This window comes from Ptychodera flava, chromosome 2 (assembly GCF_041260155.1).
Source record: "Ptychodera flava strain L36383 chromosome 2, AS_Pfla_20210202, whole genome shotgun sequence".
NCBI classification, from domain to species: domain Eukaryota; kingdom Metazoa; phylum Hemichordata; class Enteropneusta; family Ptychoderidae; genus Ptychodera; species Ptychodera flava.
Genome location: NC_091929.1, coordinates 5,088,206 through 5,102,271, shown reverse-complemented (window position 1 = coordinate 5,102,271; position 14,066 = coordinate 5,088,206).

The following is a 14,066-nucleotide window of genomic DNA, read 5'->3' as shown; positions in this document are numbered from 1 at the left end:
CTTTGATCTTATTCCTTGGTAAGCCACTAAACACGACAACGGGGAAATTCCCTGTGCTACACTTTACGTTGTAAAAGCAGTAACAATCTTGCACAGCGCCCTCTATTAAAGAAACAAACCGAACCCCTTAACTCGTTGATGGCATGTATAGGAATTTGCAATGATCGAAAATGCCGGCTGGTTTTCGCCGTTTTTGGGCGGTTTCTCCAGAAATCTGAGACATATTCATCCTGTGCTTATTTTAGGTCGTTTACTTGATGATATGGGTCGTTTATGGTGGTTTATGGTGGTTTGGCTAATTTTGGCTAGTTTGGGTCGTCTCAACCTTTGTCAATAGCCGTCGCGGGGGGAGGTCAGAAGAGGGGTGTCCCCCCTCCGGCCATTGGAGCTTTTAAAAAATAGAGGTTAAAATGGTGTTATTTGGTTGGCACTTGGGGAGTATTTTTTTCGTATAAAAAACTCAAAGGAAAATAAATCTGAGACAGTATTCCAAAACTTATATTTCAGTTCACTGATTTCAACTATATTTTTTGAAACCGAAAAAATAGCGACAGACATACATTTATTCACATTCATTATTTATTATTATTTTCCTGTAAAAGATGGGTTTGTTGTTAAGGCATTTTAACTGGTTTTAAACTTTATAGCATCAGAATAAGCTTGCTTTACACATTTTTCCCTATCGGTAACCTATACAATGTAGAATATAGAAAGCAGACGTTTCTCATTATGATCAGGCAAGTGTATCAATCTTTAATCAGGAAATACTGAAAAATGTACTCAGAACTAGCCTCTGACATAAGGCTTGCCACGTCGAATAGCTGATCATTCTCGTCTGAAGATCACAATGACGTGAAACACATAGTGTAATGAGATTTTAGTTTCTACTTGAAACCACCTGTATTATGATATATATATATATATATATATATATATATATATATATATATATATATATATATATATATATATATATATTATGTGTGTGTGTGCACAAATACGGGTATGAATATACATATCTTTACTATTGTTGTTGTATTAATTCGTAACTCCACTAAATGCTTCAATACATGTCAACAAAATTGAGTAGCCCCTCCCTTCTTGTTCTCCACTTTTGAGCAACCCCCCTTGTAGCTTTCGATTTTTTGAGTGACCCCCCCCCCAGATTCCTCCGACCCCCCCCCCAGGCCATATGACGGCTCCCTTATAATGTCCGGAGAGAGTAGTCGCCTTAACATCGGTGTTCCAGTCTCTGAAATCAGTCGCTATCAATAACTGTTTATGGCCATTGGCTTTTGTCATATGTCTTTGAAACGCATTCCAATTTTGTGGTATTTTAATTTTCTACTTCTCCAGTAGTTATGGGGAATATAACTTCCGACAACACTTTCACACTATTTTTCATCACGCTCTCAAAATTGTGCGGCCATACAAAGTAATAAACTTGACAACATGTAGGTCGAGACATAATTAAGAGGGGAGATGCATCAATAGTGCCGAACGAGATCTTTCCCCTTAATAAAAAAGAGTGACCTTCGGTCTTATGCCAAATAATTCAGGTTTTAATGCACCGTTTACAAGACGCCCTCATCACGCAGTCTTTAATTATTATGCAAAAATGACAATTTCGATTACAATTTTGAAATTACCCATGCGTTAAGTAAGTTCGTCGTTTTGTGTGTTTTTACTTTCCATAAATTTATTTGCGATAAAAGCTGACTGAGTACTTTCTTTTCATAGTTTTTCGTATTATAATTTAGATGCTCAAAATAAACAAGTGCAAATGTGGTGTAAAAAGACTGCAAAAATGTTATCACTTTTATAAAACAAAGAGCTAGGCTATCTAATATCGGCTATAGATTTGTCAAAAGATGTGTGGAAGTTACAGTTGTAATTTGAAAGTTATGTAAATATTGTATTTACCTTTGAACGTTTGTGTAGAGGATGCATTTGACAATAGGGCAAATACAGTCAAACCTGCAATGCCCTATCAACACATTGTATAATTTCCCATCACACATGATTACTTTTGCTTTTTGTCGGTATTCAAATTTAATAGTTGAAAATTCTTGTTATTTTCTGTATCTTTGAACAGATTTGTCAGCCCTCCCCCTAATTAGTGCACGAAATGAATGGCCCTTCGATTCTCAATATTGTTGCATGAAAAATGGTGACCAGTCCCTCCTATTCATTCTGTCCAGGCCCTGAATGATTGTAAATGTGCTGTAATATCGTTTTTGAAGATCTAGAAAGAGGACAAGAATACTTGTCCGAATTGAAAAAAGTTACAAACAACATTAATAATTTCATCCTGCTTGTAACCTGTATTGTCATTGTTGATGAATAAGTCTCGTTAGAGCTCAATTCAGTTGTAAATATCAACATTGATCATTATACATTATGACATGATTTTGCGTCTTGCATTAGACTTTAATCCTTGAAACAAACAGAAATAATGGGGAAAGGCATAAACGTTTACAGCCAATGAAGACTAAATTGAATCACCGGAGGAAAAATTCGATGAATCAGTCGCTATTCTTGTTTCCGATCATCCTCAACGAATTGTCGTTCGATTTTGACCTCACGGCTTGGTTAGCTTGATGTGAGGGAAGGTGCATTGCCGAACAAAAACCCTTAGCTAACAAAGTTGGATTTTTGTCTGATGTGCATTCTAAACCACGTCTGACCGCAGGTTCGTTAGGCCTACACTGTGCTATACTCGTAAAAGGGATCCGGAATTTCAAGGTCTGACACGCTTGCGGACCGCGTACACGGTATGACTTTTACGGTTGAAAAGGGGCTGCTTATTATCGGTTTTATCTCTGTACAATTAACTAACTGTGCGTAACTTTCAAAGGAGAACATAGCACTGAAATCATACATTAAAACAGTCAATGCCAACAACCAATAGGCCTAATGAGATTGAGAACTGCCGCTTAAGGTAGTATGCGCCTTGGAAATGAAAGACTTAAAATTGTACTAAGACAAATTTTCCTCAAGGAATCTTTCAGGTATTATCTTTCAAAATAAAGAATAAAAGATGGCGGTCACCGTGCATATTTTGGTAATACAGAAGCAAATTACCCGCGATTAATACCGATATTTGAAATTCAAAATGGCCACGCACCCTCTTTTAACTCTATGGGGAAAATAAAATGTTCGGTTTCCGAAAAAACTAAAACGATGAATGTTTTTATTGCAACAAGAGCTTCAAAACGAACCCCCCACAAGTGGTAGCTCAGAAAAGAATTGTTGTAAAACTGAGAGTCGGAATATGTGTCCCCCGATGTGCATTCTTCTTTAACGTCAACTGCTATTTACTGACGAACGTTGAAACGCGCAAACTAACATTTAGTCATGGCTTCGTCTCAAAAGTACTATTTTGCGTGTCTGTTGCGTATGTACGTGATAGCATTGGACTATACGCAATCTGGTGTTTCTTTTTTGGTCAAAAATAGAACTAAATCACGATAAGCGTGTGCCAAACTTGAACTCTAAACGCCCAAGGTATTTTGTCTACATTGATAGTGGTCATGATACCGCTTGCTCTGAAATTCGTCGAAGTTTTACGGGTCCAGAGGGTGGAACCGTGCCACACACTGCTCTCACTATATACTCAAAGCACCTGTGTAATGATGCCTATTTTTCTTATATGATTTTGGCGATTCGAAAGCTTTTTAGATCGAATTATTCTGAGGAGGAGAGGTGTGAAGAGCGGTCATTTTGACATAAAATTGGATCAAAAGGGGAATCTCGAGCAACAGGTGTCATTTAACAAGGAAATCAATGAATTTCTTGAATCAATCTTTCTTGATGCAATCCAACGACCCATAGACGCCTACTTAGGAAGAAGTCGGTATAGATAGTGACGTATTGACGGAGGAAGAATTAGAGAAACTCATACTGCGCCACCTAAATGAAATGTACAAAACTGCGCGTGAGCATCCCAAACCGAAATTGAAAAAGTGGTGCTAGCCCGTTTTCAACAAACTACGTCATTTGGCGATTTGAACGAGAAATCGAAAAGTACATTCAGCACGCGACATTTTTCAGGGACTGTTTATTCATCATCATGGTGTACATTATTTAACCAAATGCATGATGAAGATGCTACCAATTCTGCTTAAATCATTCTACATTCAAATCTATCATGAGACTGTCCACAGGGGGTGGTGAACTCACAAATTACTCGCACTCTGAATAAATCTTTCAACGTTCACCCAGGGGAGGTGGCCATCACAAAACTTACCAATCTATCTGCTATTCAAACTCAGGTACCGACAACTGCGACATCACCGAATGTCAGCGTACGCAAAAAGTATTAATCCCGTCGAAAAACATGTGGCTAAAATTTTGAAGAACACATTAAAGGAAACATCGAAACAGCCAAAATAAAGAGACATATTCGAAGGTTTAACCAGAAATCTATGACACTGTGAATGTCTGGCTGTTAAACCAAAGCTTGCTCAACTTTTTTCGAATTTCGAAATGAGTTGATCAAGCTTTGGTTTAACTATCGGACATTCACAATCTTTTAATATTCTGCTGCATGGAAGAATGCCATCAAAATTAGGGATAAAAAAAATATTTAATATAATCAATCGAAAGTTAGCAATGTTCTTGTCAGCTGTCCAGCCAAAGGTATCAAAATTGACATCACGCTTATCACATCAAAATGGCAAATTGAGAAAGACAAACCCGTACGGTGACGATGTTTGTAGAGCTTATAGAAGAGGTTGGCCTTTTGCCGATCATGACTTCATTGCTGACTCCATCAAAAACCAGCTAATTCAGAACATGCAAGACTATCAACCCAATACGGAAATGTTGTCTAAAGCACAACTTATTACAAGAGATGGCGCCAAATCAACTTCACTTTAAGAGAGTACACAGTAATACTATTATAGAAGTGTTTTACGTATAACGTATACCATAAATAAGAATCCTCCGTATTTGTCAATAAGAATAGGAAACTCTGAACATGTGACCTATAGTATTCAAATATGACAAGAACACCACGACATAAGTGGAATTATGAGAAAATGTGTAAGTCGGAAGACATTGGTAAACAACTGTTTTACGACGTGTAAACAAAAAGTCGAGAGAAGGAAGACGTTTGATCGGGGAAATATTCGTTGCTAGGGCAATGGTAGACCAAAACTTGTGAAACTGGCTTGTTCTATAAAATCGAATGTCGCAATAGAGGCATCGGAGGGACTGCGGTCGCAAGAACAGAGATAAAAAACAAAAGGAAACACGCAAGATAGTCACCATATAGTATTCGCCGTTCTTGAAACAATGAACAATCAACATCCAAGGCATTTATTTTACAGCATTTGCTCTGCAGGATCTTGAACCTTACATCGCACTGAATACTGCGTTTCTTTCGTTCAGAAGTACACAACAAATTAAGATTCCTGTAAAGTCACGTGATTCGACACCTGAACGCAAGGGAACGTTCACCGATGTTCCCATTATAAGTGAAATTTACTGAATATCAATTGTCATGACAACAAAAAACGCATGTGCAGACACGGATAATTGCAAACTTCTAAAATTAATTATTTTATATCAAATTCAGTTTATTTGTTCACTTTGCTTACTCTTTGTTTCACATCATAGATCAAATTAATCTGACAAATGAAATTCAAAGTTTTTTTCTCAACCTTATAAAAATGCAATATCATCACACACAAACAACACCTGCCAATGATGGATCTCATCTCAAATACTGATATATTGAACAGTGTAAGGTAATTTCAAATGGAAATCAACGTCGTTTGCACCTACAGATTTGTTTAAAGCCATACAAAGCCCTCACTTTGACGTCATCTATAATGTTATTTATTAGACCATAGACCCTCGATGGTCTATGATTAGACTGTTACATCATCCCCTTCTCCTCTTATGAACTAGTAATTTTGTGTCATATCAAAGAAAGATTTGTGAAAATAGATGTTATTCACAAAACGGAAATGCAGCTGTAATTTATTTTGGTATACGTATGACATAATTTGCTGTGAAAAGTAGGTCGGTGTCCTTATATCAAGCAATTAGACATTGGTGCTATGAGATTTTATCATCTTTCCCACAATTTGCTGATTATTTACGAGGAACACAAAGGCGCTTGTTTTCATCCCATACGCTGTCGGAGATACAACTAGGCTGTAATGTTGTGGCTGCATGGAATTTTGGACGAGTTTTGGCAACTGGCCTGTACAAATCAACAAATAAGCTTACAACAAAACATATTTGTACCTCGAGAAGACAGCTAGCTGTGAATTTATCATTTACTCGTTTCTCAGTGTGTTGCGTATTCATACTCCCCGGCACGCTTATCTGAAGCTTCAATTTTCACATGATGTTCGACGACTAATAAAGCCGCTACTTTGAACTTCGAAAATAGAAAAACTAGTCTTCAGTCAAGTTAAGTCCCAATTTGGCTCTCAAAATGTGATTTTGGTCATTCTTTTCAGTTTCAATATGCACACATGTCCCGAGTTTTTAACCTCCTTTCTTCACTCATGTAGACTTTCGACTAAGAAATCATGGACAAAGTATAGACTTTTGACCCCTGGGGTTTGTCTCTAGCACAACTTTTAACCCAAATTAATTATACACTTTGACATACCATTTTGTGAATAGTGTGGAGTTTTGATCCAAAGACTTTGCAAAAATGTAGACCTATGACGCCCCCATAACGACAAATTGCAGAGTGTTTGCTTTGTAGATCGATCTCTCTAGAGTAATCTGTAGCAAATTCGAGAGTGAGTGTCCTGGGGTCTTGCTGATCGAGAATTCCTGTGTTGACTTGATACGTACACAGAGACGTCGAAACGTTATATAAGAAGATCAGGAGATAAACTGTAGTTGTCAAGAGAAAAGTCTGGCAAGGCAAAATCCTAGCTGTACACATCAAAGCTGTCACTGTCCCTAATATGAAAAGTAAAAGATAATATATACTTTATAGGAAAAAAATGTAAAGACTTGCATGTCGCACCGGAAAAAATTGGTGTCTGAGAATCACAAACTTGATGCACGCTTAGCAATAGTGGAAATCTGTTGCCACAGTGATGGGGACAGAATGTGCTGACATAACCATGCATTTCCTCCATCCCCCAAAGAAATGAAATGATTCTCTGCATGTAACAAATTATCTAAAGCTAAACCTATCCAACATATTTTAGAAGATACAGATCGTGCTTTTATTTGTATATCACAACTATTCTAGTCTTAATATCAAATATGAATAAAATCGTTTTATAAGCTTATTCGTCGCGGTTGACCTTCCTTTGGAAAATCGTTAAATGGGTACGCATAGACTTGTCGACAATCCCTTGGCCATTGTGCCTTTTCTTTTCTATTGGTAAAGTCTCTCGTACATATACCCGGGGTGCACGCTCAGCGCCAACGGCGCGAGCAAGGAATGCGGCATTCCCCATTCCCTGTATGTGCGAGAGATTTCGTCAATAAGAAAAGGCACGAGGGACTGTCGACAGTGTAGGGTACGCGTATAAAGCTTGACAAAAGCTGTCTATGACGCTCCTGATGCACAACAGTTGACTATGGCAAAGTACACGGTGGAGAGTCCCTGTGACGCAGGGAATGTCCTTCCACGTACATAGCCGGTGGCATAAAGAGCTTCTGGTATGATCAGTACCCATTCAGTAATTTCAGAGTATTTCTATAATAATATAGGCATATATTACTGACATTAAAGTTCCTCCGTAAATCAATCGGAATAGGCCAACGGAGAGGGAAGTTTACCGATAGGACAAGGGTTATATCGAAGAAAGGATGTTGGTGAGAAAATAGTGATGGGAAAAAGGCAAAGTTGGGAAAGCGGGGAGGTATTTCCCGGTGGGAGGAAAGAGACAGAAAACTTTTATAGTGGGATGGGGAACTTGTTGAAATCGTAAGGGGTGTTACCAAACGAATACCCCCACTTTCAATTTTGTCGAAAATTCGTTACAATAGCCTTCCCCTTTGATTAAAAAATTCTCAAAATTGTCAGGTGTGTAACCGCCGTCATGACATAGACACTATTTGCCCGCCAGCTAGAGTGTAGCATGCCATGGGCACGTACGCTCGCTTACTGTAATATCCGAGCTGAGGTAAGGGGCCGAGCATCGCCAAGTCGTAGAACTCGACACCATCATACATTACGGGTGCACCTGCCCCTTCTATGATATTTTTTTAATCTGAAGAATTTTCATGACAAATCGTGAAATCCGAAATCTCAAATCACGACTAACATAGCAGCTACGATTTACTGTAATCAAAAATGCGATTTGCACTGTATTGTTTATGAAATTTCAGCCGTTATTAATACACAATTGTACACTTCGCCACAGTGCGTGGAAGGACTGTGGTTTGCCTTCAGTATTTTTGCCTGTCGACGTCATCTGTTGGATCTCTCAGCAAGCTATGAGGGATGGACCATTTAATAGTCGGGGGGAGGGCGCTTGGAAGACTGACTCCAGGGCATATTTTTCCCTGCTTCACCTTATTTATTATTTTTTCAACTGTGTGAATTCTGGCATCCTTTTCCCCCCCTCTCTCAGAGGAATCTTCTTTCGTGAATATTTGCTGCCCTGCTTGTTAAGATTTTTGTCTTCGTATGACATGATGAAATTGGACAAGGTATGTAAAAGGAAAACAAAGTTTACATCGAACGATAGGCAAACAGCATCTGCTTCAGAATGCTGGAAATGTTGAAAATAGAAACAACCTTTACTGCTGAGGTCACAATCTTTAAGAAAACCACTATCACTCAGTGATTAAGTTTGTACGAGTAGAATAAAAGTATGTCACACAACCGACAAAAAGTTTGAAAAGACTGCAGATGCATAATAGGTAGTTGAATAATGAGATGACACAATTATTCAAATTACTTGAGGGTGTTTAGAGGTGTTCCCAAAGAAAATAAACTGAATTTTACATATTGCCATTTTGAGTGATTTTACAGAATTTTCATGATTTTCATGACGTATTAGATATGAAATGATTTCCTATTATTATCCTGGTCAACCACTTGGAGTCTTCATTTCTGAAATCTTTCTCATCCCCCAGATTATCAAAGGGTCCACTCCTAATGTCATTTCAGATTTTCTACATGGAGGAAAGTACTACAGAGTTTCTTATTACTCCCTAGCATTTCTCTACTCTTTGGTTAAACAGATTGCGTGTATGACATGTTTTTTGGATTGAGTGTGGTGGAAAATGGATGGGTGCGGTGCAGTTTGCTATCCTATCTCATTGATATCATTGTCATTAAAACATAGTCAACCTGCAACAGGTACTGAGAAAAAAGAAAATATTTTGTTTTCCTAACCTCTTTTTCACCGTTACTGTAAAAAGAGTTCAGCTGGTGTTTATGTAAAAATTTTGTCAGTTGTTGTACTGTGTTTTTCTGCCTTGATCTGACCATTAAGTTTTATTGTATTTACAACTCTTGGTTTGAAGAGCAGCTTTCCCCGTGTCTTTACACTTCTCTATGTCATGCGAAACAATCAAATTATTATTGTAACAGAGTTGATATTCACGCTAATTGAATCTATGAACAGCCTGGCAGAATAACTTGTGAGTTTGAACAAATGTAAAAGTGAGGGAAGGCAAAACAGAACATTCTTTCATGAGCACAAACTTTCGAAAATATCACTTTGAGATTTACAAAGAAATACATATAAATTAAAGCTGCAAGCAGCGTTGGCAGGGCCCAAGCGGATAACATGGTTGAAAGTTCTTGCACTAATGATATTATGTGCAAAATTCGATCTTGGAAAAGTATGATTTTGAACATCATCTCATAGTTACTGTACGTGTCAGTGGGAATTGCACGTAAAATCCAATATGGCGGCCAAATATGAAGGATGTAGCACTTGTGGTTACTGAGTTATGGAAATATACTCATATTTAAGGGCAAAGGTCATCGAGGTCACGTGACATTTTGTCAAAAAAATTGTAATGCTAAGTTATCCCTATATACCAAAAATCAGACCTCTAGCTCTATTGGCTGGCTCAGAATTAGATATGCGCATAATTAATGAGGTACAGGATGTGGTGTCATAAGGTCTCCCATCATACCAAATATGAAGGCTGTAGCACTTGTGGGTACTGAGTTATTGACATATACGTATATTCAAGGTCAAAGGTCATCAATATCACGTGACATTATGTCAAAAAAATGGTATTGCTAAGTTATCCCTATATACCAAAAATCAGACCTCTAGCTCTATTGGCTGGCTCAGAATTAGATATGCGCATAATTAATGAGGTACAGGATATGGTGTCATAAGGTCTCCCATCATACCAAATATGAAGGCTGTAGCACTTGTGGTTACTGAGTTATGGACATATACGTATATTCAAGGTCAAAGGTCATCGAGGTCACGTGACATTATGTCAAAAAAATTGTATTGCTAAGTTATCCATATATACCAAAAATCAGACCTCTAGCTCTATTGGCTGGCTCAGAATTAGATATGCGCATAATTAATGAGGTACAGGATGTGGTGTCATAAGGTCTCCCATCATACCAAATATGAAGGCTGTAGCACTTGTGGTTACTGAGTTATGGACATATACGTATATTCAAGGTCAAAGGTCATCGAGGTCATGTGACATTATGTCAAAAAAATTGTATTGCTAAGTTATCCATATATACCAAAAATCAGACCTCTAGCTCCATTGGCTGGCTCAGAATTAGATATGCGCATAATTAATGAGGTACAGGATGTGGTGTCATAAGGTCTCCCATCATACCAAATATGAATGCTGTAGCACTTGTGGTTACTGAGTTATGGACATATACGTATATTCAAGGTCAAAGGTCATCAAGGTCACGTGACATTATGTCAAAAAAATTGTATTGCTAAGTTATCCATATATACCAAAAATCAGACCTCTAGCTCTATTGGCTGGCTCAGAATTAGATATGCGCATAATTAATGAGGTACAGGATGTGGTGTCATAAGGTCTCCCATCATACCAAATATGAAGGCTGTTGCACTTGTGGTTACTGAGTTATGGACATATACGTATATTCAAGGTCAAAGGTCATCGAGGTCACGTGACATTATGTCAAAAAAATTGTATTGCTAAGTTATCCATATATACCAAAAATCAGACCTCTAGTTCTATTGGCTGGCTCAGAATTAGATATGCGCATAATTAATGAGGTACAGGATGTGGTGTCATAAGGTCTCCCATCATACCAAATATGAAGGATGTAGCACTTGTGGTTCCTAAGTTATGGACATATATGTATATTTGAGGTCAAAGGTCACTGAAGTCATGTGACATTTTGTTAAAAAAATTGTTTTTCGTAGTTATCCCTATATACCAAAAATCTGACCTCTTGCTCTATTGGATTGCCTAGTATTAGATATGACTCTTACATAGGCCAGAATAAGCCATTTGTATAGCTTGCTGCAGAGGTATATTGGAGGTCAAAGGTCATTGAAAAATCAGAAAAATAATACTTTAAAAATCTTCTTCTCAAAAACTGCCAGGTTAATTTCCTTGAAATTTATTATAGAGCATCTAGTAGTATGGCCTATAAAGTTTGCGAAAAGATTTTGGTGTTAGTTCTGGAGAAGAAGATTTTTGAAGATTAAATTGGTATTTTTCAAAAATCCAATATGGCGGCCAAATCATGTGACCGATCCAAATGTTTTTCGCAAACTTAAAAGAGGTCACTCTAAGGATGACATGAGTAAAATTTCAGTTAAATCGGTGTGTTTGTTCTGGACAAGAAGATTTTTAATGATTAAATTGCGATTTTCGTAAAATCCAAGATGGCGGCCAAATCATGTGACCGATCCAAATGTCTTTCGCAAACTTGAAACAGATCACTCTAAGGATAACATGAGTCAAATTTCAGTTAAATCGGTGTGTTGGTTCTTGAGAAGAAGATTTTCGATGATTAAATTGTGATTTTCGTAAATTCCAAGATGGCGGCAAAATCACGTGACCAATCGAAACGCCTTTCGCAAACTTGAAAGAGATCCTCCTAGGGAAGACATGAGTAAAATTTGAGTTAAATCGGTGCGTTGGTTCTGGAGAAGAAGATTTTCAATGATTAAATTGTGATTTTCGTAAAATCCAAGATGGCCACCAAATCACATGACCGATCGAAACGCCTTTCGCAAACTTGAAAGAGATCCTCCTAGGGATGACATGAGTAAAATTTCAGCTAAATCTGTATGTTGATTCTGGAGAAGAAGATTTTTAAAATTAAATTGGTATTTTTCGCAAATCCAATATGGCCGCCACATTGCGCGACTATTCGAAATTTCTATACCCAGGTGCACGAGATCTCATAGGTACCTATTAGCCCTGCAAGTTTTAGAAGTTTGCGGTAAGCGGTGCTTGAGTTCTAGGTCGACAAAAAAGAGCGGAAGAAGAAGAAGAAGTAGAAGAAGAAGAAGAAGAAGAAGAAGAAGAAGAAAGTTGAACTCCTATAAAACCAATAGGGGCCCAGCCGGTAGGCTTGGGCCCCTAATTATTTCACAGAATTTAGATCTCTGTATTACATGTAAATAGCCAATTTATAGAATATTAACTGTGATTAACTAATAACAAATGATAGCTAGGGCAAGATCACAAGGGATGGTGCTCATAATATCATCCAACACCGTGACTTTCAAAATTATAGCACATTGATGCATAGACTGCGCACTATCAAATGCAAATTGGTCATGATATAATTGGATGTGTTGTTGTTGTTGTTGAAAAATTACATCAGCCTATGCTGCAAACAACATAAACTGCACAGATGAGGTAGGACATGCTTTATATGAGTGACGAAGTGGGCATATGCCTGCCTCACTTTTTATTCTGACAAAACAAAACTGACATCGCAGCTTTGAACTTGAATTCCAGTGCAACCCTGATGAGTTATTCCAAGAGGTCAATAAACTCTGACCAGTTGGTGTGTGTGTCTAAAATACAGCAGGCCTGAAAGAGTTGCTGATAGATGACATCATCAGTAAAATACAAACCACAGCTGTCAGACGTATGATTTCTGAATTCTTTAAAATTAGTTGAATGAATTGACTGTTAAAGGTCATTAATACATGACTTGGATATCTCTGTGTATTGATTATAGAACTTGGATATCTCTGTGTATTGATTATAGAACTTATACATTAGCACGTCTTATCTTTCTCATTTGTTCTTTGTAGGAAGTCATTTTACAAACTCTGAAATGGATAGGTTATTACATCAAGCTATATGCAAAATGTCAATTGAAATCAAGCACATTTTACTCTTAGAAAACAATACATTGTGTAAGTTTACTGTCTGAGTCATTGGAACAATCTCATAGCAATGAAGTCTTGTCTGTCTTCATTTCATAGATACAATATTTTAATGCTTTTATGTTTCATAAGTGCCATGATTTTAAATTTTCTCCAACAGAATTGTTTTCAGTGACACGAGTATTCGTACAGGGGTGATCTTCTGAGTGTTCAACGGTTGTTTTCGGAGGTCTTTCAGTTTTGAGGTCCACAATACCTCCAAATAATATCAGAGCATATAATGGTACAGAACTAATGGATGCAATCATCTTGCCCCATCTAAAAACTTGTCAACATAATTCACCCAATATGTTGGATGCTTTGATAGAGCCAAACACAGTTTGAAAATACATAAAATCATCACAAACGATGGCCCTAGATGATCATTCAAAAATTCTCCACTAAACACTAATTTTCCTCTGAGAATATTTCTCTTGTGGAGTCAAATGAAAGATTTCAAATTCTCTGTATGCATAAAAGGCATGTTGAGGACATGACTCTGACACTTTCATGATAATTCATTTCATGATAATTCATCCCACCAAGACTCTTAGCTCAACTGTCTTGACTCATGGTCCATGTACACTTCAGTGTCACGGAGTCTGGATAAATTTATCTTTTATAATACCTGTGACTATTGCAGTTTACATTAGCTGAGAACCCATACTGACATGTAAATGCTGGTAATCAGGGCTTGGCAAGTTGTCTCAGTGCTATCAATATAGTAGTTCTTTTATGGAATAAGAAGGACACATGGTGTTCTAC